Consider the following 12,209-nt stretch of genomic DNA (forward strand, 5'->3'; position numbering starts at 1 on the left):
CTTGTAAAGCTCCTGGTGACCCTCTGAATTTTCCACTAGCACTGTGATGAAGCCACAGCTCACTGTTGATCAGCACTTTGGCTTATGACATAGTATGATGACTATGTTGAAAATGAATGGCCAGATTTCAATGCAGACTGCTGCTGATCTTTTTTAGTGATACAGTGATTCTTTGGTCGATTGATTGATTGGACCGATTGGTGTTTTGAGAAAATCGGCACTGGCTGATGCATGCGCTTATGAGGCCAATAAACAAAAGATGAACATCTGCAGGCAGCCTTGTCAGTGTGGCTGCTGTGGCATGACATTAACACACTCTCTCTTAAATACCTCTTACATTCTGAGAAGAGATATAAGATAAGGTAAGAGAGAACTTTATTAATCCTAAAGAAAATGTTTTATACCAGAGATTTCTACAAAAAACTACAGTAAAATAAAAATAAAAACTATAGAGTCATAAATATAAAGTGTCTGAGGAGTAAACAGTGCCTAATAAAAGAGGTAAAATAAGGAAACTAAAATAAACAGTGATATTGAAAAGTAAAAGTAATATGGCACATGATAATGAATGTAACATTGCACATAATAATGAACATAATATTGCACATTATAATGACCATATTGCACATGATAATGAACATTATATTGCATATGATAATAAATGTAATATTGCACATGATATTGAAAACTGTAATGTGCATAAAATAATGGAATTTTATATGTTGTTTCTCTGTTATTATTATTATTATTATTATTATTATTTTATATTTTCATTACATATCGGTCACCCTGCTGTCTAAATATTGGTATCGGGCATTATAAACTTCATGTCAATTAACCACTTTTTAAAGTCAATTAATCAAATAATCCCAATCAGTTTATCAAATAATTATCAATTAATCAGTGTTGGGTTTAAAAATTAGACTATAAAACAAGAATGCAAAGATAATCATAGAAAGCCAGAAAATAGTGACACTGAAAAGTTGAAACCAATTAATTCTCCTCCTTGTTGTTTAAAAATGACAATATCTGATTGATTTTCTTTTGATTTAGGCATAATCAGAGCATGTATGACCCTGTTTACAGACCCTGGTGTAATCCTGATGGCAGCGCTGAGGACAAGGTCATGGGGGGTCAGCACAATTGATAGATTCCGTCCTGATGGCAGCATGAACGCGCACCACAGATTTCCTTTATGAAAATATGTTCGTCACTGCAAACAGATGGAGGATGGAGGCTATCAGCTCCTCCTTGGCGGAGCTTTAAGGCGCGCGTGCTCCTGTCACTGCTGCAGGCAGGAGAGAGAGAGAGAGAGAGAGAGAGATAGAGAGAGAGAGAGAGAGAGAGAGAGAGAAGGGAGAGGGAGAGAGAGAGGGAGAGAGAGAGAGAGGTGGACGTGGATGTGGATGGTGCAGCGGGGTTGCGCAGCGATCCACCAACGCTGTAGGCTCCGGTTCGGGAGGAGGAGGAGAGTGTGAGGAGCTGTGAGGCGGATATTGCAGTTTTACCTCGTGCACATGTCCGATGTCGTCATTGGGAAACCACGATCGCTGTGCCTCGGATCACCCTGACAGAACATGGACCAGGCCAGGGTGCCAGTCCGGACTGACGCGGTAAGACATGATGGATCTGTTTGTCGTCGCGCTCCGTGCACGAGCACACAGGTCAGATTTTAACTGCAACACAAGCGGCTCGATTCCTGTTTAATCTGACATCACTGCGACGGTCACAGCTCGGTGTGGATCGTGCATCCCGTTTTCGGCTCTGTGCACACATCAGATTGCGTGTAAGCACGTTCTGCATGTTCGCAGGGCTGCAGAGGCTTATTTGTCCTGCTCGTTACTGTCCAGCGGAGTCATTTCCCTGCTGCAGGCTGATGTTGGACTAATGTGTTCCCATCCTCTGAACACTGACATCATCCTCATCAGGACTGTGGCTCCAGGCGGCAGCAGCAGCAGAGAGGACGCAGTGTTTGCTAGCTTCATCCTCAGCGCGTCAATGCGACGTTCGTTCGGACCTGATGCATTTCTTTGCGAGCCAGGTTCATTTCATGTGTAATAAGACAGGCCCTCAGCACCGTGCTGCTGCAGTGTGACACCCCGTGCATGGGCTGCTCTCATTTAGGCATGAGGAGACCGGCAGAGTGGGCTAGCCAGCTGCTGCAGAGGTGCACAGAGGCCACAGTACTGTATCTGTGCACATAGATAGATAGATAGATAGATAGATAGATAGATAGATAATATGCATAATTAAATTAGGAACTGATTAAAAAACTTACTAACTTGATCTGCCTATATGTATGTCAGTTACTGATCATATTCATTCATTCATTCACTAATCATTAAGCCATACAGTGTCAAAAAATACTGACGTGGCCACAGCCCAAGTGTAGTTAAATAATAATATGAAATATAGAGAAGCAGAAGCTGAACCACACGTTTGGTCTTTTTATTAAAAAGGAATTTAGCTTTTTTACCCCAGATTAGTTATCAATTAATTTTCGGTCAGTGACTTTACAATTTATCAGCTGTCTCTGCAGCCCATTATTCATTCCATACAGTGAGTCCTATAGAGGAGCCTATCTGCCTGCAGTACCCAGGTGGCCAAATATGGCTGTGTCTCTGAAGACAGATAGTGATGGAGTGAGGAAACTGCAGCAGAGGCTACAGTCAACACAAACCTGATGCCTACAAACATATGTTAGTGAGTCAGACACTTCATGTGGTTGTTTGAACTTTTATTTTTTTACATTTCTTATGTTTTAAACAAGACTGATGATGAAGAGTGTGGCTGTGGCTGAGGAGGTAGAGCTGGTTGTCCTTGGGCAAGACACGGAATCCCGGATTGCTCCCGATGGATGGGTGTGAGTTTGTGTGTGAATGGGTGAGCATGGATGCATCATACGCCGCTGAGGATAGAAAATATCACTCCTAATGTGCAGGTTGGCACCTTGCATGGCTGCCAGTGCATGAAGGTGTGTGTGATGATCGACATGTGGTCCAAACAGGGGTGCAATCACAAGACTTGTGGTTCAGATCATATCGCACCAGATCATTTTGGGAACAGAGAAAAAAGGAGGCCGTAAGGTTGAATTCATTTTAATATGCAATACTATGGTTCTGATGCAGCCGCTGCTCTGAGTCTGTAGTGACCACTCTGAATCTCACTCAATGTCCCACCCACAGCACTATCTGATTGGCTACATGTCATGAGTAATAGCCAATCAACACTGAAGGCTGTGCCACAGACAGGCAAATAGAGTGGAGCTGCTCCGGTGATATGAAATACGATATATTTCTGTGATGACAGGCCTGCCCAGGTTCCCGGTTACGAGAGCTGGGTATCATTTAAAAATGATGATACCAGTACCAGTACCAGTACCAGCACCCTGAAAGTGATACTGATACCATGGAGTACTTCACTAGTTCAAAGGTTCTTCTTTATAAAGAATGCTTGCAGTGATTGACTGCAAGCAAAACCACACAACCACACCCAAAAATAGTGAATGCAGGCATCGTTTGACTGGAGAATTTATGATACTACTTGGCACTGGGTTATTTCAATCAATACCTTAAAGGTATTGAATACCCTGCCAGTTACAGTACTGGAAATGCCCAAAGTCACAGCTTGCAGGATTTCACTCAATGGAGGTGAAAGCAACAGCTTTAAATCAATTGTTCTTAACTCAATCACTCCACTTCAGAATAGAACACAGCACACATCTGTCTTGTTTATTCACTGAAACTCTGCATCGAGATTTAGGGAATTATTACCTTGACAAGTAACTGCAGCAGTAAAAGTATATTTAATGCTTTCATGGTTAAATTTTGCTATTATTCTATGGTTCACCTGCATGTCGATGCATCATGGATCAACTGCATTCTGTTACACAAGTAGCTGTAAAGTGCTTTGAGTGGTTGGTAGACTACAAAAGCACTATATAATTGCAGTCCATTTACCATTTATTGGACAAATAAACTTTTGACATGATGATGGTGCTAGATGAAAAGTTACAATTCATCTTTGGAGAAACCAGCAATCCAGCCAATAACTGTCGAAACATTTCAGACTGGGATAATGTCGTTGACTGACCAACCAACTAATGCCACTCAGCTAGGTGGCATAATAATCAGGGCTGCCCCTTATAGTCAATTAAACCGAGCCTTAATTGACCAAGTTTTCACCTCAAACTCGATTCGGGAGCTGCATCTTGACGTTAGGGCCAGGGGACCGTTGCAACACTGACCTTTTATCCTGTAACGCTGAAGTCACCAGTGCACTGCTGCTGTTAACTAGCTGACTAGTTAACTCAGTTAGCTCATCTAGCGCGCCTATTACACTGAGAGATTGATGAAGCTGGTTCGGCGAGCGGGAACACAGTGCCGAGGTGTTTTAATGTTAACGTCAGCTCCGAACAGGACTCCAGAGGTGATGAAGACACAGTGGGTTCAGGTGGGGACAAGAGGTGCATTGTAACTTAGGATGGTTTTAATAAGTCGGTGACTATTTTTTTTTTTTTTAATTTAAAGTTATTTATTCCCATGTTTAGAACAATGAGAACTGTAGTACTGTGTTGAAATAAATGATCTAAATGTTCAGTCTCCTGGTTGTTCGACATATTCAGAATCATTACTGCTTTTGCCATTAGCATTTATCAGGTGGCTCGCTATGCGCTCCAAAAATATACATCTAAATTAATAATATAAATGTGCAACAACTAGTCAGCTAGGAAAATCTTTAGTCCTAGTAATAATAATATAATGCTCCAAAACTAACAGCTACCCATAATTCAGTGCTGCAAAAATAGATTAACCAAGCCACCAGTGATTGAATGGACTCTCGCTGTATGTATAATCTGATGTCTCATGTGACCATGTGTACATGTGCAGTAATATGCTGACTGTTTTCTTGCTTTCGATCAGATTTTAGATGTTTAAATTGAACATAGAGGAACCCTTGGTATTTATATCTCTGTAGAACCTTTGATATAAACCTTTGAAGGTTTTTGATCAGTCTGCTGTCTGCACACGTGTCTATGACTCTTCCACATCCCTGCCATTCTCAGCCATGTCTGTAGTCGTTTCAGCAGATGAGGATTATAGCTGCACTGCTGCAGTTAAACCCTGTCTGCTGGGTTTGGTTCCTTCATCTCAACAGAGAAGGAAAATGAGAGCAAAAAGCGTACTCTCTCTCGTAATTTTGTCAGGATATACTCATAGGTTTCTGACTGCTTAATACATCATTTGAAGTCTTTGCAGACATATCCCCACTGATGCACATTCAGGTTTCTCTAAACCAACCAGGGCTACCAGGTTCTTGTTAACAGGATACTCCAGAATATGTTAGACTGTGGTTGCATTTGACACATAATCTGCAGTTTAGTCCAGTAGAGGCTTACCTTTGTAGAAAGGATATCAGCAGTTACTTGTAGCCGTGGAGATGAGGGATGACATTAACGTAGCAGACATTAGGTGTCTCTGTGTTTTGTGTTTAAAGAATATAGCCAGTGTATGTGGGAGATTACATTCAGATACATGATTTGATGTCCTGAGTTTTTCTTCTAAACACATTATGCATGTTGGAAAATAGCTGCTGAGAACATGAAAAGACTGAGAAGGATTTGTTGAATTGTAGAGTTAAACTGTGAAACTGTTGCTCATGATTCCTGTGTACAGGATTTTGTGGCCATACCTGAAATGGTTCGGTGATATGCTGGAGCCAGGGTCCACTAAGACAATATAAACCCCACAAACTGAATCATGAATGACACCACCTCCGCCTCCTCTCACCCTCTTTAACAGTCAGTTACAAACATACCTTCAGTGACTCTCTCAGTCCAAATCAACCTAGCAGTTCACTTCAGCTCACTTCAGTTCCAGCAACCCGACACACAAGAAAAAAAATCATCTTGTCACCGTCCTCTCGCTCTGGTGGCTTAAACATGTCTGGACATGTCCAATTAAGCTGTTAGATGGCGTGTCCATGTTTCTGGACATTTTCAGATTGTAGAAAGCGGAGTGGACAAGCTCCCACTGTTTCAGAGCAGAGAAGGGTGAATCTGCAGCACAAGATTCACATCCAGTGCTAATGTGAAGTGCCACAATGTTATGATGACTGTCTACCATTGCCATCAGCCCGACCCTAAATTGTACCTTAAGAACAATTCATTTGCATGGATATCTTTTAAATTGTGGTGATTGAACGTTGTCCAATATCAACGTTCTGTCTGGTAATACGATTACTATAAAACCAGATTAGAGCTCTCTTTGTTGAGGTCATTATTAATAGCAGTGAAGAGTACTGTGTCCAACTTTCATTCCTGTCATGCAGAAGGTGGCAGTTTGTGTCACTATTCAACAGTTCCATTTATTTTTAAAATCCAAATCTCAATCTTTTCCTTATCATAACCAAGTGATTCTGTTGCCTAACCTTAACTATAATTCATTTTCTATGTGCAGATATAGAGTCAACAACAGGGATTTACAGTGTCATCCAATATCAAAATTCAGTTCTGACAATGAGAAGCACAACAGCATACAACAGTGAACTTGAGTCATATTTTGAATAATCTGATACATACATGACTGAAACATACTGCTACAGCAAGGTAAAAACCTCCATGAGATCTAATTATAAGATGCTTAGTCATAATCATGAGATACACAAGGCATAATTACAAATAATGTCTGTAATTTGAGGGTCTTATGTCAATGCAATACACATTCATAGATGAAGCTTCAGAGAGAGCTGAAGTCTGAACCACTGGACACATTTGTGACACACAAGTATATGGTGCTAAGTGGCAAAGTGCTAATCTGTAGTTATATTTGTTGGGTCAAATGTTAATATATTATGTATTATAGACCTGCCCTGCACAATGTCCATGTATTAATCTATGAATAGTTCCAAAACTACAAACCATGATTTCTCCCAGTATGACATTTCCACTTTTTACCACGTTACTCCAGCAACCCAATCATATTTTTTTATCCAGGGACATTATGTTCACTATGGCCACTATTATGTTCACTAAATCCACAGAGGGAGTGTGCCTTTTAACTGGTCTGACTCTGTAGGGCCAGTTAAAAGTGACATCTTGCTAGTGCTAGTAGCCCTCTGTTATTTAGCTATTAATCACATGAAAAAGTACCCCCAAATAACTGTAGCTGAAAGGAGATATCTGTACTTTACTGTAATAAATCATAAAATGTCCATAATGTCTCAACAGAAATTAAGTTGACATGGACACTACAGCCCTTTGAAATGTCCATTCTGGACCACAATAACTGTTTTGTCTGTCTGTTTCACATTAATCAGAGTTCAAATTAAAGCTGAATGTTTGTCAAATGAGTAAGTGTCTGGTTATGAGTTGTAAGAAATCATTAGTAATCCTGTTGTTTTCAGGATAACAGGCTTAACTTTTCATTGGCAGACAAATGACAGTAATAAACAGCTGATCCATTTAGAGTGAAGGACATCGTTTGTCAGTTTACAAGGTTGCGTGCAACCTGCAGAGCTCCTGCAGAGCTCCTGCAGCCTGCCTGTCTTTGCTGTATCTGGGGAGTAGGGGGCAGTGGGACACTGGATTACAATCTACAGTCTATGGCTCTGACTCACTATTTGGACTGCTGTACATATTTTAGCACGTGCAATAGCTACTTATTACATATTGACAGTTAAAAAAAATAACTTGAGCAAAAAGCTAGTGTGTTGGGAGGACTGCCGTTGCTTGCTAACATTAGGTCTCTTACATGAGGTCTCTTTCTGTGTCAACACACCATTATTAACCTACAACAAGAACCAAACATTGGGAAATTAGAAAACCAAACTGTTTTATACTGAACTTGGGTTTATGAAATAGCATTGAGACAGCAAAATCAAAGACATACAGTAGATGTAGTAGACAACACAAGCCATCCAAAAAATGCTGCTGAAGCTTCTTGGAGTCAGTGAACTACAGTGGCAGATTTATCCCCGATGTAGCCGCTACATCACGAGGCAGTACTGTAAATGGATGTGGAAAAGAGAGCAGGAAACAGCATTTACAGAACTGAAGAGTCAGCTAGCCAGCTCACATGTAATGGCATACTTCAGTCAAGGGGCTGAAGCACAGGACGCAAGAGGATACTCTTGTGGAATTAGGAACAATCATGAGCCAAAAGCAAACCGATGGAGCTCATGAACCTGATGTACAGTGTTTCCATGCTCTGAGAGAACAAGAAACCCATGCCTTTGCCTGATCAGGTGACAAAATTCATGTGTTCCTGTATAGAAAAAACTTTGTGATGGTCACAGAGAAAATAAATAAAAGAACCACAAGACACTATCCAGTATTTTACCAAAGTCCAAACAACCAGTCAAGAATGTCAGGTGGGTTTTATTCGTCCAGATCACTGGTTTTGCTTCCACCTTAATACAGCGTGAACAGTGTGACATTTAGTTTGTGCTGCTAACAGCACTGCAAGATGCTGTTCATAACACTGAAATGTGTTGCTCACAACATTGAAAGATAACAGCAACATCTCTTTCCAGGAACCCCAATCCTGATTACAGATCTGCCTGTGAGCCATTTTTGCTGGAACTATGTTCTACTGAACACTGTGTTCTGGAGTGGCCCTGACATCGAAAAGTGGCTGGTGGTATGGTACTAGCAGTTCACTGGCATATGCTGATCTGTAGACTAGTATGCCAACCATTCAGTGGCATATGCCAATGTCTACAGTGGTATAAGATAAGATAACATATACTTTAATGTCCCCTTAGGGAAATTTGTTGTGGATTTGGTGTTCAGATTCACTCATGCAACAAATCTTGGCTAACATGGACATTGTTAGTCTAACCAAATAATACTATTCTTAATTTAGGCATATTATTTTTGGCATTATATCATTATTAAACTCCCTGTTTATGGATCCAAGTATTATTTTATTTGTCTCTAAATTTATGTTATTGATTAGTCAGACTGACAATGGTAGCTAGGATAACCTTAGCCATGTCTAAGACTTGATCCAATATTTGGTTTGGGTACATCACCCAGGTCATATGAAATCATTCTGCACATCAGGGTGACAGTGTCTGACAGTGGCCTAACTTTCAAGTAGCACCTGACATTAGGTTAGAGTCAGGTATGATATGTGCCAGTGTAACACCAGTGACATACACTATTCCACTGAATGAACAGCATACCACTCTATGAATCAGAGTCTTGTTGCTGCTGGTGTTCTGTGTTCTGCAGTGAAATGTTTCTGTTGATTTTGTAGCTGTTATTTTTGAGTGCTGTGAAGAGCATCTATCTGAGATATTCTCTAAAATATCTTCCATAGATTACTGAGCGGCCAGTCTGTGTCCATTTTGCCCTTGTCAGTTGGGCAATGATATAAAGCAAGGGTGGGTTGACAACTGTCCAAACTGGGCAGATGCCCCTAGGCCTTCTATGTGGTGTGGTAACTTGTGATAATGGATGCATGAAACATGGGATGCAAGAAGCTTTAGGTTGACCCTACATTACAGTTAATTTAATGCTAGCAGTTAGGGTGTGGTGGATGGGGTTTAGAGCACGCACACACACACACACACACACACACACACACACACACACACACACACACACACACACACACACACACACACACACACACACACACACACAAATCCCTGATTACTAATATTTCATGGTTCTTTGGATAAGAATACATGAGGTTTAAGATTGAAGCAAATTTACACTGTACTGGTCCAGTATTGAAGGGACCCGAATAAAACAACTACACATCATTTCAGGCTTGAAAGGCCCTGTTATTTGACCCTCAAATAACATCTTCTTTATTTGCAGTGCTATGGGTCATAGAGCACTAACAAAGCATAGCTCACTGACCGACTTAAAATGGAGCTTGCAAGCCATTCTCAGCATGTTGCTAAGTATCACTGCCTTTCTTTTGAACACAGTGTGTACAGTTATTTGCCTGACTCACCATCACAGCTGCATGAGCAGGAGAGTGGGAGAATGACATATAACCTAATTTTTGCTAGGAGCAACACAGTGGAAGGACATGGTTTTTCTTTCCCCTTCTCTGACCACGCTGTTTAGTGCTCTTTGGCATACATCATCTTATTACACCTTTCTGCAAGTCTTCCATGGTCTTGGTATATATGACAGTGTTTTGTATCTTCTTGATACCCCTTACATAAGCAATACATCATCTTAATACACTTTCATCATCTTGATACACCTGACTGTGACCATTGCATCATCTTGATACCTCCTTACTGCAATACTATGTCATCTTGATGCACTTTACTATGGCTGTTCATCTTGCCTTACTGCAAATGTTTCATCATTCTTATACACTTTAGTGAAAGAGTTATGTGATTTGATCCATCTTAATGCAAGTATTCAATTGTCATGATACACCTCACAGCAAGTGTTACAGTGTGCATTTACATTAGTTACATAGTTACATTTTTTGATACACTTTTCTGCAAGCCTTCCATAATATTGATACACCTTACTTCAGGTGTTACATCATCTTGATACACCTTATTGTAAGTCTTACATCACTTCGATACACCTTACTTCAGGTGTTACATCATCTTTAGATACCTTACTTCAGGTGTTACATCATCTTTAGATACCTTACTTCAGGTGTTACATCATCTTTAGACACCTTACTTCAGGTGTTACATCATCTCAATACACCTTACTTCAGGTGTTACATCATCCTGAAACACCTTATAACAAACATGACATCATCTTGATTCACCTTAATTCGAGCGCTATGTCATCTTGATCCACCTTAATGTAAGTGTTATGTCATCTTGATACACCTTAATACAAGCATTACATAATTTTGATATAGCTTACTGCACTGCACGCATTACACCTGTGGATACTGCAAGCATTTCATTTCCATAGCACACCTTACAGCAACCATTGTGTTGTTTCGGTAGATGTTACTGCAAGCATTACATTGTCTTGATGCACCTTACTGCAAGTGTTACATGGTCTTGATGCACCTTACTGCAAGTGTTACATGGTCTTGATATACCTTACTATGAACATTCTTCTTTTTAAACTTTACCGCAAACTGGTTCTTAGGAATGTGTCCATATAATTTTAACTCAAGCTCTTGTATGGTAACATAAGTATAATTCGACTATGAAATAAAATCTCTTTCTGGTTCTGATGATCCAGTCAGTGCAAACACTGAGATTACAAACCAGATGTGTACCAGATGCACAGCAGTTTTGAAAGCACTTGTGGACACACTGACGTCATATGGAGGTCACAAATGCTTTGAAATCAGAACAGTGAGAGCGGGATTCTTTCTGTGCTTATTAATCTCTGCTGTGCTGGGTCATGCAGTTTAAAGCCTCTGGAAATTTGGCTTGAAATACTGCATGTAAGTTTAGCGTGTAGGAGTGATAGATCAGGTTTTGATTGACTCAGAATAATTGATCTCCTCTCTCAGGAGTACTGGCACAGAAGACAAGCAGTGCAGAGGATGAACAGCAAAACATATTTTCATATTAGTCACAAAAAAATAATCAATATCATTTTAAGTGCATGCTGTATTTAGAATATACTAACCCCTTTATGGCTATTGAGCCCCCATTTAATGTTTTGATTGCACATCGCTGTTTTGGTCTCACATTAGGCTCCATTTTCGTGGTGGGCAGCAAGAATAAACACATTAGCATAACTTTTCCTGCCACTGCAACCACTCACACTGACCGTTCACTAACCCCACCCCACCCCCGCCAAACACAAACTGTGCAATCATAGATTAGCAATCACAAGTCAAACTTTTCCCTACATACCCTCTCAAGGTCCAGTGCACTAATCTAGTTAATAAAGTTAAGGACTATATTTCTGTCATCTATCATATGACCTGTATCTATGCATCTTATTTTACTGTCTGACTAGTGCTAGTCTTTTAGCATGAACATTAAATTGTGGACCCAGTCGTTATGTAACTTTACATATTTCAAACACTTGTGCTTCAGTCCGGCTAAAACCGGGTCGAAGTGTGAAGTCTGGTGCAGTTGGTTTGCCTGCATAAGATAGCAACCAGCATATTGAACTTAAACTTGCCCATGAATTAATCAGGGCCCTTGGGCACAGCTGATAGGTGTATTCCACTGTTCACTGCTGGCACAAAAGGCAGGACAGGACAGGATATCCCCGCACCCTGGCGCAAGACAGCAAAGGTAGA

At 40.5% G+C, this 12,209-nt stretch overlaps 1 protein-coding gene across 1 annotated transcript in view; it reads left to right on the top strand.

Moving 5' to 3' along the window:
• Positions 1 to 1,375: 1,375 nt before the first annotated feature.
• Positions 1,376 to 12,209, top strand: part of ajm1 (apical junction component 1 homolog) — a 29,104-nt gene continuing 18,270 nt past the window's right edge. The window contains exon 1 of the mRNA XM_084746559.1: positions 1,376 to 1,613. The gene's annotated coding sequence lies outside the window, so the exon portion shown is untranslated. The remainder of the gene's footprint in view (positions 1,614 to 12,209) is intronic.

The sequence above is a fragment of the Lutjanus erythropterus genome, chromosome 20 (assembly GCF_056507025.1).
Source record: "Lutjanus erythropterus isolate fLutEry1 chromosome 20, fLutEry1.hap2, whole genome shotgun sequence".
Taxonomy (NCBI): Eukaryota; Metazoa; Chordata; class Actinopteri; order Lutjaniformes; family Lutjanidae; genus Lutjanus; species Lutjanus erythropterus.